This window comes from Bombus vosnesenskii, unplaced genomic scaffold, assembly GCF_011952255.1.
Source record: "Bombus vosnesenskii isolate JDL3184/JDL3185 unplaced genomic scaffold, Bvos_JDL3184-5_v1.1 scf7180000013286, whole genome shotgun sequence".
In the NCBI taxonomy this organism is placed as follows: domain Eukaryota; kingdom Metazoa; phylum Arthropoda; class Insecta; order Hymenoptera; family Apidae; genus Bombus; species Bombus vosnesenskii.
The window spans coordinates 68,387-81,400 of record NW_022882939.1 but is presented as its reverse complement, the minus strand read 5'-3'; the positions used below and the strand labels follow the sequence as shown (position 1 = coordinate 81,400).

The 13,014-nt window shown below is 36.1% G+C and overlaps 3 non-coding genes across 3 annotated transcripts; 1 reads left to right on the top strand and 2 right to left on the bottom strand.

Annotated features, from left to right (window-relative positions):
* Positions 1 to 5,732: 5,732 nt before the first annotated feature.
* Trnas-aga lies at positions 5,733 to 5,814 on the top strand. Its single transcript has one exon. It is a non-coding gene; the product is annotated as a tRNA-Ser (tRNA).
* A 347-nt stretch (positions 5,815 to 6,161) lies between these two features.
* Positions 6,162 to 6,376, bottom strand: LOC117232391. The gene has a single exon (XR_004493120.1). It is a non-coding gene; the product is annotated as a small nucleolar RNA U3 (small nucleolar RNA).
* Positions 6,377 to 10,652: 4,276 nt separating this feature from the next.
* Positions 10,653 to 10,867, bottom strand: LOC117232390. The gene has a single exon (XR_004493119.1). It is a non-coding gene; the product is annotated as a small nucleolar RNA U3 (small nucleolar RNA).
* Positions 10,868 to 13,014: the final 2,147 nt, after the last annotated feature.

Here is a 13,014-nt window from a genome sequence, read left to right as displayed (position 1 = left end):
ACAAATTAGATAATAAAAAAAATATTTCATTTCTACAAATCAATTCATATAATAATATCGAACTCCTACATTCTGCTATTCCAGTAGCCCAATTACAATCTTCTCTCTAAATCATTGTCATTAATTACAACGAACTACGCTTCAACTCATTCAAATATCATGTACAAATTATAGTGTTAGGTTACATTAAATTATTGTATTATAAATTACGATACACAGCATACCCTTTCACACTCATTCTAATAACAAAATTCAATCGTTATATCTCCCACAACAAATAAAGGATGAAAAGAAAAAATCTAATAATTAAACCTTCATATACCGTAAACGTAGAATATTAAAAGCAATTCCACGTACCCTATTAAACGAGGGAGATTGTTCTCTTTAATATGGTGTTTGCTTTCTTATTCCGACACGACTTCCCGTTGCGGAAATATCGTTCAATCCGGATCGTAATTCTCTTTACTCTACTCTCTCTTTCTTTCTCGCACAATATCGGTCCTCTCTCTCGCACTAGCCACTGACCTACCCCAGGCGAGACTCGCGTGCGCTGGTCAGTAGCGCGTTTGACTGGACGCTTTTTTTTCCACTATTGCTACTAGCCACGCGTACGCATTTCCAGCAAAAGAAGTAGGTCATTCCATTCCCGGAATTTCAGCCGCCATTCAGAATTCTCTGCGTTCAGCGCCAAACACTTTGCATCCCTCTGCCTCCGAAACCGACCGAGTTATCGATTTGAAACAAAATGCATTTTCAAGAGTACGAGCGTCTATCTTTGCTGGATGCATTTGACTTTGAAATTTTGTGTGCTTTGTGGAGTTTGTACCTGTGTTAAGAATTTGGTAGGATGGTGCACATTTGAAATGGATATGTCACTTGTTGGCAGTTATGGAATGTGTTGCTTAACACGTTGAGATGGTCATCGGTGACCCACGTTACTACGTTTCTTAGAACGATAAAAATAATTCGAATTTCATGCACCAAAAATTTGTCGTCGATATTAGTAGAAAATGTACGATATAATATTTTGAAGAAGTTAAATGTTATGACGTGTTATATTTTACCATCTATTGCAGCAGCAGGGGAGAAAATATCAAATTCGCATGGTAGTCAACGCGTTAATGATTTAGTATGTCGTTTGCGTTGTTAATCAATTAATTCATATTGTCGAATTTTAGATTAGATACTGAAATATTTGCTATTGCACTTAGAATGAGGGACCTTCAATCGGGCGAATTTCTTTATTCGTCGAATAAATTTGGCTTCAGATTTCTATATTCTTCGTTGCAGCTGATATAGCAAATTCCGTACAGTCTCAACACGTCTGAGAAACGGATGAGTGTACCGGGTCTTAAAGCCACGCGTTACGTCTTAATTACGTTCGTGTCGTCGGCTGCGAATCCAGGAATTCGTGGAAGGACCGGTAGAAAGAATGTGCCCGGATTAAGCTGGGACGAACGTGACTTAAATCCATTGCAACCCCACGGAACGCCGGAATCGTTTATAACCGTCAGGGTCGCAGTTACGCGCGAGGAACAGCCACAAAATAGAGACAACGGGGCCGTAGGTGAGAACGAAGCTACTTTCAGAGAGAGAAAGATGGAGAAATAGGGTTGAAACTGGTTCCGGAACGAAATAGAGAAGTGGAAGCAGTCTCTCACGAGATAAGGAACGGGGAGTCCGTTGAAGATGAAATAAAGAAACAGTGTGTGTGAGAATAAGAAAGAGGAAGAGGGACGGGGTTTGTGTATGTACGTGTGCTTCTCTACAGGGCGATGCAAAATACATGGACTCGCGAAAGTATTCGATCGTTTGTAGGAATCTTTTACATCAATATAATTTAAAAAATGCAATTTGTTTAAAAGGATTGTTTTACTCGCTAAGAATTATGACGAGTATTACTATAGTTTCGATATTTTACGTATTTGTTCGTATTATGTGTAATCCATGTATTTTGGAACCATCAATTTTCCAAATGCATAAAAATTCGCATTCTACTCATCGTAGTAAATGAAATTTAAAAACGTTTTACATAACACATATAATGTGTACGTACAAGTTTTCTGTGAGCTGCGAACGAAATAGAAAGAAGAGTTCGCTGACTGATACTTACTCATATTAGTATATTCTTTGGTGTATATTAAAATGGTTTATAATTTGAAAAATAAGCGGCGTCGAATGTTCAGGATGTACTCTGAAAATATCATCCACATATTTTGTGACACCTTGTATAATAAGGAGGAAGTCTGTGTGTGTGAAGGTGGAGGAAATAAAATAGGGAAAATGTAACAGACAGGGCAACGAATAAGGTGGTAGGCAATAAAGAGATACAGTAAGAGGAGAGGAAATGAAGGGGTGAATTTTGCGAGGGAATTGCGGCAAGCAGAATACACGGCTGGTGAATAAAAACAGCTAAGGGGAATATTTTGAAGTTCTCCGATAGCTAATGCAAATTTCGACGAATAGTATGCGAATTGTATCAACACTTCAAGCAGATGTACCGATTAGCATTCTGCATAAACTGATCGCATTGCAATATGAATAAATATGAGCCATAAGTGTTTCGAATGATATGTAATGAATTTTAAAATTTAATTTCAAACAATGCACGTATGTATCTGATATGATGGAACATGGTATGACAATCTTGTTAAAAAAACGGTCATCGTTTGGAGAATCAATTAACGACAATAAAAAATTTAATCGATATATTCAATTTATAATCGAAATAAATATTCCACGATTCTACGCAAAATATGAAAAATATCCCAAAATATCTCTCACCTCCGTGTTAACGGATGAATAACGCAAACGACATCGTGCCGTAACGCGCTCGTATTATCCCACATCATCACGAGCAAATCTCTGGTTCAGCCTCGCGAATGTCTTCCGTAGAATGTCTCTCATTTGCGTGCTGCTGCGACCAAGCTTCAAGCTATCAGCTTAACGCCTCGATGAGTCTGAATCGTTTCTCGATTCGTCGTCGATTCGTATACGTGTCTTCGAGAAGAAGCTAATCCGATGACATCGTATTTTCAACCGGGCCGAAGCTCTATCTGTGTCGCGGCGATTGAATATCCCAACCTCGACAGGAAAGAGAGTTACGACATTGAGCAAGAATGGAAAAAGGTGAAGCAGCTTCGAGAATATTTAAGACGGTTTCGAGGTCCTATTTCCGCTAGATGATAAAAGGAAAAAGACAAAAGTGAATGTAACGAGGTATGAAAAACGATAAGAAATCTTCTAAGGAGAACGGGAAAGTTTCTTATTTTAATCGAAGGCGCGAGTTTGTTTCGACGGAATAAGCATACAGGGTGCCGTATAATTGGTGATATAATTATGGTGCGATTCTAGGTGTAAGAATAACTCAAAATTATATTATACGTATAGTGAAAGGAATTTGGGAAAAGATGAAACTTGTAACTTGCCAGTTTACTGATATTATTAAGCTAATTTTATAAGAACGATTTTCCTATTGTTTAAGGCAACACAACGTTAGACAAAGGGCTTACAAGATAAAATGGTGAATTGTATAAATCACGTGGAAAATTTTAATTCTAGTTTCTTAATACCTACTATAAATACGTTTGTATCGATAACTACGATGGCTTTTTCTGGAAATTTCGTTGTTTCTATATTTGCAAAATAAAAATTTCTAACTAAAAGATATACCTGACATAAAACGCCATACATACTATCATACATATTTACCTTAGACTCGTAGCCCTTTTTGTTATAAAGCTTTCGATTACTTTTTATTTGTAAGTTTTACAACGTGTTTATTCAGGAATATTTTGTAGAAGATTCCTCAAATACATATCAGCTCAATCGCAACCTCCATACGATTAAAACACGTGATTTACATTCCTCTGGGATTATTTCACTAATAAAATCGCGCACGAACACGAAACTACCCCATGTTTCCAGCGATCCATCACCTCCGTTTCCAAATTCCAGTGCAACAATTCAGCATTCAAAAATCCTCTGTTTCAAATATAATCCACAACATGGACCGATTTCATCTACGATACGAGATTGTCGAACATTTATACCACCCCTTCCCCCCTGATGACACGTGAGCCCGCGGGTTTACAACGTGCTCAGTACGCGTTTCCTGTTTGCTATTAAATAAAGCCTTTAGCCTCGTCTGGACGAAACTAACGACGCGCGGTTACCGTGCAAATACCGCTGCCATTAGTCGCGCGAGCAGAAGAGGATACAGTCGAGGGCAAAAATAAGTGGACAAGCAGTGGAAGCATATAGGTATCCACGAAGTTTGATCGAATTAGTACTAACGTTATATACTTCAGTTTTATTTATTGTAATCTTTAGTTAGAGGGCAAAAGAGTATAAGTCAAATTTTAAATGAAACTGCATAAGTGGATAAGTGTATGCTAATATATTCCTGTCGTTTGCCAACAGTTCTAATAGTACAAGTCAACTTCAATTCTTTCCCGTCTTTTTACCTGAGATTCTAATAGTATACATTGGCGTGCAAAATTTTGCGGCTAGTTAGATGTTTCACTTTATGTTTGTAATGGAATATTTCAAAGAATTTTAAGTATATCTCATATCTAATATTACTCAACATTTTTTAAATATCGCTTTTCGGATGTAAGATTAAACGCTAGTCGTGGCCGGAAATTCTTGCACACCACTGTATGTCAAAATATGATACAATACGATATAGTTGCGCTTTAAATACTATAAGTGCTTCTCTGCAAAACTAATAATTCTCACTTATGTATGTTTTTGTCTCCATCTAGTAAAAGATATATCCTTGTAGTACGTAAAAATTATGTAATAAATAATTGAAATTAATACTTACATTTTTGTGTGAGTAAGTCGTATTTAATGAAACTTCATTGATTTTCCTATTTTCCACTACCAGTGGACTTATTTTTGTGCCCGATTGTATTAGCAAGTTAAGAGGTAAATTTATACGATCGCGGCGTTGAAACACACTGCATCATCGACGTTACTTTCGTTAATCAGCCAATCATCCCCTGTTGGTGATTACGCGATGATTCACTACGCTGTTTTTAACCATCGATGTCCAGACTGATTCGTCCAATTTTGTCCGGCTTTGTATTTTATTCGCGTGTAAGTTCGATCGAAACGATAGCATTGTCACGGCTGCTGTGTTTGACCGATTTCACGTTGATAAAACACCAGTCCCCCTGTGTGACCCCATGAGCTTGTTAATCAGTTGCTTTGACTTCTTTATTGCTTGTATTTCAGGGTATTACCGCTCCCAGGATCGCGTGCACCCGGAAATTGATTGGAATTGCCCAGCTTTGTAACACAGATTAGATCTGTTGTTAAACCGGGAACTCGGCGCGTGATTCTGTTGTTTGTTGTAATTAAGCTTTTTAATTTGTGTGTAATTGACGGTGAGTCGATTTCAATAATTATGAGCAAGTTTTTAGTTAGTCGATTGTTGTAACCGTGAGGTTGATTTTTGTAAAATTTCTAATTGTGCTATTATATTAATAGCGACAAGTTCACGTTTTTAGTTCTTTTTCAAGAGAACGACACACTGCAAGTAGATTTTAATTGCGTGGATAAACTACATTTTTTTACTAACGCAATGTTGATTGACGACACGTGAGAGATTAATTTATAAAAAAGTGAATTAAATTATTTTTTAAAAATTGTATTAACATTTGATTATTTTTTAAAAGTACAATATTGCAATCCACGTTCATTCACAAGAAAAAGTAACTCAAGCAGCAGTCGTGGCCGAGTGGTTAAGGCGTCTGACTAGAAATCAGATTCCCTCTGGGAGCGTAGGTTCGAGTCCTACCGACTGCGAAAAATGTTGAAATTCATTTTTTATCATTCTTCTCATGTTTAAAAATTTCTGACAATTTTTTGTATCAATATATAACTCTTCATTCATTATGTGTTAACATTACTGTACGTACACATTCCTTGGCTGATGCCGTGCATATACGATTTGATAGATATCTACATAGGACTTATATAAAATGCAATAGTGTTATAATTTTGGCCTCACAAATTGCATACGGTTATAAAATAGCTGTAAAACTTTTAATTTGTTTACATACAAACTAACTACATTGTTTTTAAACCCAATTTTTGACATTAAATATTTCTTATTTACAGGAACATTTATGTTTGATGATTACATATAAACAACCACTCAGAAAGCACCCTTTCCATCCCCCATGTACTGAGTGCATGGGGTGAACGATCATCGATGACTGAGAATGTGAGACAAAGTCAACTTCTCGAGTCTTCCTCACGCTCAGAAAAGGGTGCCATGACTCGTCATCATGGCTGCATCGATACATCAGTTAGCTGATGTTCATTGATCATGTACTACAGAAATGATCCTGGAAAGTACGATCTTAAATTTCACAGCGACGACGATGCCTATTTCTAATGGCCTGTGTACTTTTTCTACTGCGGGAACTCGTTTAACTGCTTGGCCACCTATGAGGAGGATCTTGAACTAGTGTCGAATGATTTTATGCGTTATGTAATTATAGAAAGATATTGTAGTAAAATCACAGATAATATACAAGATAATTGAATAGCGTTTCTTAAATGGAACCATACATTTTTTCCACACCATTTAGTACATTTTTTAGTTCTCTACAAAAAAAGTACTAAGGTCATTGGGCTGAAAAATGAATAGCTATCTTTCCTACTTTCAGAAATCATAGAAGATGATATAGAAGATTATATCGCTCCCGTTGTTAGCTTTTTTTCTTTCAGTATACGTTGATCTCAAAACGCATGGTAACTCTTAACCCGTAACTGCAGACATAGGGATGAAAACATCGTGGCAAAGTTGCAGGAGTCGACGTGATTGCATTTTAATTAAAGGATTGAATCTGCCACTAGCTACTAGGACCGGCCACTAGCTACGATTCAACAATTAATTAACAGTTGCAGCTCTTGTCGCTGACAGTTGCCTAGACGGAAAAAAAAATTTCTACAGAAAGTTCCTGTTTCCATCATCCGCGTAACGTGCTCTCAAAACAACGAAAGTTCAACGATCGTACCCGGCTACTTTCCGTTGTATTCCACGCGTCGAACGAAATTGGAATAAACAATTCATCAGATACTCTGACACGATGGAATTTGTTGAAACTTCGGACGGAGAATTTCATTGAACTGCGTATAACGAATTCTCGTTCGGATTTAGATTTTATTGCGTCCTGGAAACGCAACTTTTAGAGTGTTGTACTTTAGAGTAAAAAAGAAAAGAAATCCGCCAAAGAAATTTCTTTGAAGATATTCTTTTTCTTGTTGGCTCAAGAACTATTCTATAGAAGCCGTTCTATTATTTGATAATTACTTCTCTGCCCTACATCATCTTTATTAAATAGTTATGAATATACACGCGCATAGTAATTCTTGAATATACCACAATTATTTACTACTACGACATTAGTATATAATAAAATATGAATCAATTAATTATTCCAGATTCTATAGTTCTGATACTAATTTCTCTTTTTTCTCATTTTTTCGACCATATTTCCAGTCTAAGGCAGCTCCTACCCACAGATAACACCTAATTCAATTTTCACTTATCAGTTCTTTTTTCCTTGCAATTATCAAAAACACGTCAACACTTTTGTCAACGTTAGTGTCACTTTCAATTAATATTACCACACAATTGCATATTACGTATACCCGTAGGTATCTTATTGTCACGATATAATTCAAATTCTAGTTACTTATACATTACTGTATTAAGATTATAGAGATTTCTCGTGTTCTGCTATTAATACTATTCGTATTATCTTTTTCGAATAACCCGGCCGAATTTGCTCGATACACGGAGCACCAACGTTCAATTTACTCGTCTATCCATGACGGCAATGATAACAATGCTCGAGCGATCCGGTCACGGTGGCCCGGTTCTTTCGTCAGTGGCATTTGCATGACACAACGGCGAATTAGTCGAACGCCAGTGCCAGTGGTTCAGCGAACGGTTTCGTCGCTGGTGTTTTCGCTGTTCGGCGTCGAAACGCGAGTGGACGCGGGTGGACGCGTGGGCGTCGCTGAGTAACCCGCACGCACCAGTGGGTGGACACGTGTGCCGCTTGTTTGGCCGCGTGCAATGGCCCACAGCGACGTGCCAAGACGCCGGTAAACAATGCGAACATACATTACACTTACAAGCATCCACTCTCCACCATTGTGTACGCACCCCTTGTTTCCATTGCCTTTCGGCTTTCTATCTTTTTGCCCACTTTTTCGACTGCTTTTTGTTACTCTGCAACTCGTTTCGCACCTTCTATTTGTCGTTTGTTTTGCAGTGTTTCGGCTGTTTGTTTGGTGAGGCTGGATTTTCATTATTTCGTAGGTGGTTCAGCAATTTGGGGACTTTTCTGAGATTTTATAAAAGAAGATGAAAATGCAGGGTAGTGTTTCTGTTTGGAAGACTGATGCGGATTTTCTTGGAACCTATTTGATTGGAGAGTAGATTTTTATATAGCAATAATTGGAGTGGTAATTGAGAAATTGGCAAAATGTTAAAAGTGCAGCTATTTGATTTTGAAAATTGATGTAATAACTATAGTATAGTAATTTGTAATTTAATTTGAAGTACATTTATAATTAAACCATATTTGTGATGTATTTGACATTAAATTTTAAGTATGTTTGTAATTTGATTTTAAATATTTTCTAAATAAAAAGTGGAGCCATACACATGTACATACTGTAGGTATGTGTACAATTTCAGATCTTAATAAATTGAAATATTTCATTGATATCCAGACATGAAACGTATATTTTAATTACTTTACAGTAAAATACATTTCACTAAATGGCATCCAATATTGAAACGTGTCAAAAAGTTGATCACGTGTTAATTAATCATTCAAGTTTCATCGTTGTTGTCTCGTTACATTCGAGTTCAATAATATTCGCAGAGATAACCGCAATATCTATTAAACAAATAGACGTGTCGTTAATCAATTGGTGGTCGCAGCCAATTATATTCATAGACGTTATGTCCTTTATTCCGGACCAGTTAAATCGATCCAATTTGTGATATGACATAATAATTAATTGTCATTTGGGTTATATTTGTTGTCCTGATTATTATTTGAAAAGCTAGATCAGTCACAGAAACGAAAATCAGAAGACTTGTTAAAATAAATTACTGTGCATTTTTTAGCGCAAAATTTTACAAGCTAGATGTCTTAGAAAATATATTTTTTAATAGAAATAACTTATAAATTGACGTCAATTGCAATTTGTTATAAAATTGTTTTCAAATCGGAAAAAGATATTCTAGCAAATCAAATTCAAGAAGTACAAAAATTCAGCGTGTAATTAGAAAAAAAAGATTGAATAAAATAAGCAATTAATTGAAAGGTGGAAAAATTGTTCCTCCGGTTCTGATCTTTTTTCCTATCATAAATCTAAAAATAACGATTAATTACTTGTCCTTAATATAAAACATACCTTCTGTTCTATTCTTTTTTGTTCAGACCTTTTACTTTTCTTTGAGATTTATTCACTGAAACTGTCACAGTTTCTTCTTTATTTATTTTACATCCGTTTTACTCATTTGTTTTTCGGCGTTGTTTTATCAAGCGTTGCTAACGGCAATGTTTGTCGAATCTTTACTTGCGTTTGTTTCTCCATCTTATTACAGGTTTCTGATTTTTGTGCTTCTTTCCAGTTCAACGTTACTATATTCGAACAGTCTTGTTTCTATTTGCTTTCTTTCGATTCTTTTCTACCATTTTATTTTTCTCTTCAATCCTTTATCCATCCCTTCTTTTCGTATTTTTATTGTTAGCTTTTCAGCTTAACGTCTATAAGACTGGATTGCAATCAACTATTGAAACGAAGTTTATTCGATAAAATAACAAAAATGAAAATTGCATGATTTCTACCTTATAAAATTTGAATAAGAAATAAAATTGTATAATTATTTTATTATTATATTGTAAAATTAATATTCATTATTATTATTTATTGTATATTCATAAATTTATAATAGATTTTTCCGAGGAAAATATTTGAAGATCATTATTTTTTCTTCTTCTTTGATGCAAGTGATATCCTCATCCGAACGGTTTACATGTTTTCTCTACTTTGCAACTAATTGGAAGGATGCTGGAAAGTTTGGCTAGCGGAAGTTCGCTGCTTCCACGGCGAGAAGTGTCCCAGCATTAATTAAAGAACTTTCTGCCTACCAGAGAACTGGTGTTTTATTTTTTAAATTTTCAACGGTACCCTGCACTCTCTTCATTTGTTTCGCTCGAATAATTACTTACGATCATTTTAAAATTAACCAATCATCGTTTCCACGATAGCTCCCGTAGAATCTTATTTTTAAATTATACAACTTTTCACTTGTGCCAGCCAATTTTACTAATTCATTCGTTCACTTCCCAATATTAACGTTTCAAAACCTATTATTTGTTATAAATAATATCATAGATTATCCCTTTGTTGTTTATAATTTCAATAGAGAAGGCTAAATTACCATATGTTTTCCTGTTGAACTGATAAGTTGTGAATTTTCAATCCGGATCAAAGAGAACTTTTCAAGTCTTTTAAAATTTATAATTAATTTATTTTCAATCTATTTTACTTGACTTCCTAACTTCTTTTATAAAGTGATTTAAGTTTAATATTTTGATAACAAAACCACTCAGAAAGCACCCTTTCCATCCCCCATGTACTGAGTACATAGGGTGAACGATCATCGATGACTGAGAAAGTGAGACAAAGTCAACTTCTCGAGTCTTCCTCACGCTCAGAAAAGGGTGCCATGACTCGTCATCATGGCTGCATCGATACATCAGTTAGCTGATGTTCATTGATCATGTACTACAGAAATGATCCTGGAAAGTACGATCTTAAACTTCACAGCGACGACTATGCCTATTTCTAATGGCCTGTGTACTTTTTCTACTGCGGGAACTTGTTTAACTGCTTGGCCACCTATGAGGAGAATCTTGAACTAGTGTCGAACGATAGTCCTATTAAAGCACTAGTAGATGATGTTAAATGTAATATATGTACTTAGATCAAATTAATTAGTGTGTACGTGTATAATATAATAAATACAATGGCGTACCATATTTCTATTTCTGTAGCTACTGTAAGTACAATTAAAAGATGAAGAAAAGTATAAAATCATATTCAAACGTCTTTAAATTCCTGAGATCTTTTAAAATGTTTCATTTAATTTGACGTATATATAGATTAATGTCAGTTAGTTTAATAAAGTTACTAGCGATACTTACTGGATTGAGGGAATTTTTAAAAAGAAAGAAAACGATTCGCCTTGTTTTCAAATCGTCAAAATGGAAACAAAAATAGAAAAACCACGAAGAAACAGAAGAATCCAGAATAAACAAAGACTATACGTTGCTTCTAACAAACAGTTCGGAACGTTTAATTGATTCGAACAACAAAATTGGCCTGAGCACCATGGCGGGACACGAAGATTTTGTCTGGGGCGCAATTACTCGTATCGCTAACGAGCGCGGGGCACGCAAACGGCTTCGCCCCTGGTAACCGACCCTTGGCGAGCCGATTTTCGTTCATTCGGATTAATTAAAAAACCACGGCACGAAGCATTATCCTATTGACGTTGTTTCATTACCAGGGCTGAAACGACGCGCGGCTTCGCCGGAGCCACGATCCCGCAAGATTGTATCGCGCATGATTTACTAACTTTTTGCGCAAAGATAATGGGCCCGGGGCCGAGAAGTGAACCGATAGCCAATTTCTTCCGCCGATATACTCGAACGATACAAGAACGAAGAGCGCGAGTGATGCGCGTACGCATGCGCGCAGCTTGCACGGTAATCTCGTTTTTATCGGGCTCTCTCGCAAAATCCTCCAATTAGCGCGCATAACATTACCGTAATTACAGTACCTACCGAGGCAACCGCAGCATCATCATATCGATAGGGTTAATACGCCCTCGAAAAACCGTCCAGGGGCCCCCATTTTTTTCTCCTTCCACCAAATTATGCACCACGCCTGCCTTCTTCTCCTCCAACCCTGTTTTCTTCATCTTAGCCCTCGCGCGTCCTCGCGTTTTTCACCCTTTCAATCCTAAGACTAACGCCGTACAAGACGCTATATTTGAAACGTTGAGAAACAGTGTAACTCGGTCCCAAGAATTCATTTATTTTTATTTATTTTTGTGAAAATACAAATAAAGAAAAAAGAGATATTTGGGTGTTCATATCCAAATACGGCGAAATTTAACGTCGAGCAATTGCAACGTGACACGTGCAGGTTTGTGAATTGGATTGAAACAAATTCTCTGAAATTGGAGACGTGAACACTTTATTGGAGGTAATGGAAGATCGATGTCCTTGTTCACTGTGCGCATCGATGTGGTTTGGTAATTTTTGAGTATATAATTGGGTTGGGGAATATGTAATTTCTGGATTATGGAGTTTTCTGTTTTTTCCAATTGAGACTTTTAAGTCAGAAGAGAGAAATGTGCACAGTCACGTTGGATTCAGTGAGCGACATGATCATGTGCATTAATATTTCTAAGAATTATTTTTATATGACTGTCATATTGAAAAAAATTTGTAGATATTTTCTTCATGCTGACATATGCTTATAGGATTTCCTAGTTCGCAATTATTTTGAAGATTCGTGTAGAATATATTATTTCAAACGCAATATGGAATACATGTATAAGATATATGTATATACTGACGAATATGTCAATGGCACACGTTGTGTGTAGGTGACATGTGTTACAAATCACCACGGTATAGGATCGTTTAGGGGTTGGGGGAGAAAAGGAAGTCAAACATAAAAATCGGTTTTCTGAGATATTAGAAAGGTTATTTTAAACAAGAAGTGTTATTGGACAGTACTTCAAGAATAAATGTAACAACTAGCTACAAAAAGTGTAATCTAAATGAACCTACGTATCTACCGTATTTCTAATCTCTTAGGAGATCTTCTTGCATCTTTCTTATCAATTTCTTTATTTATCGATCAATTATTAATTTCGCGATCATTTAAATT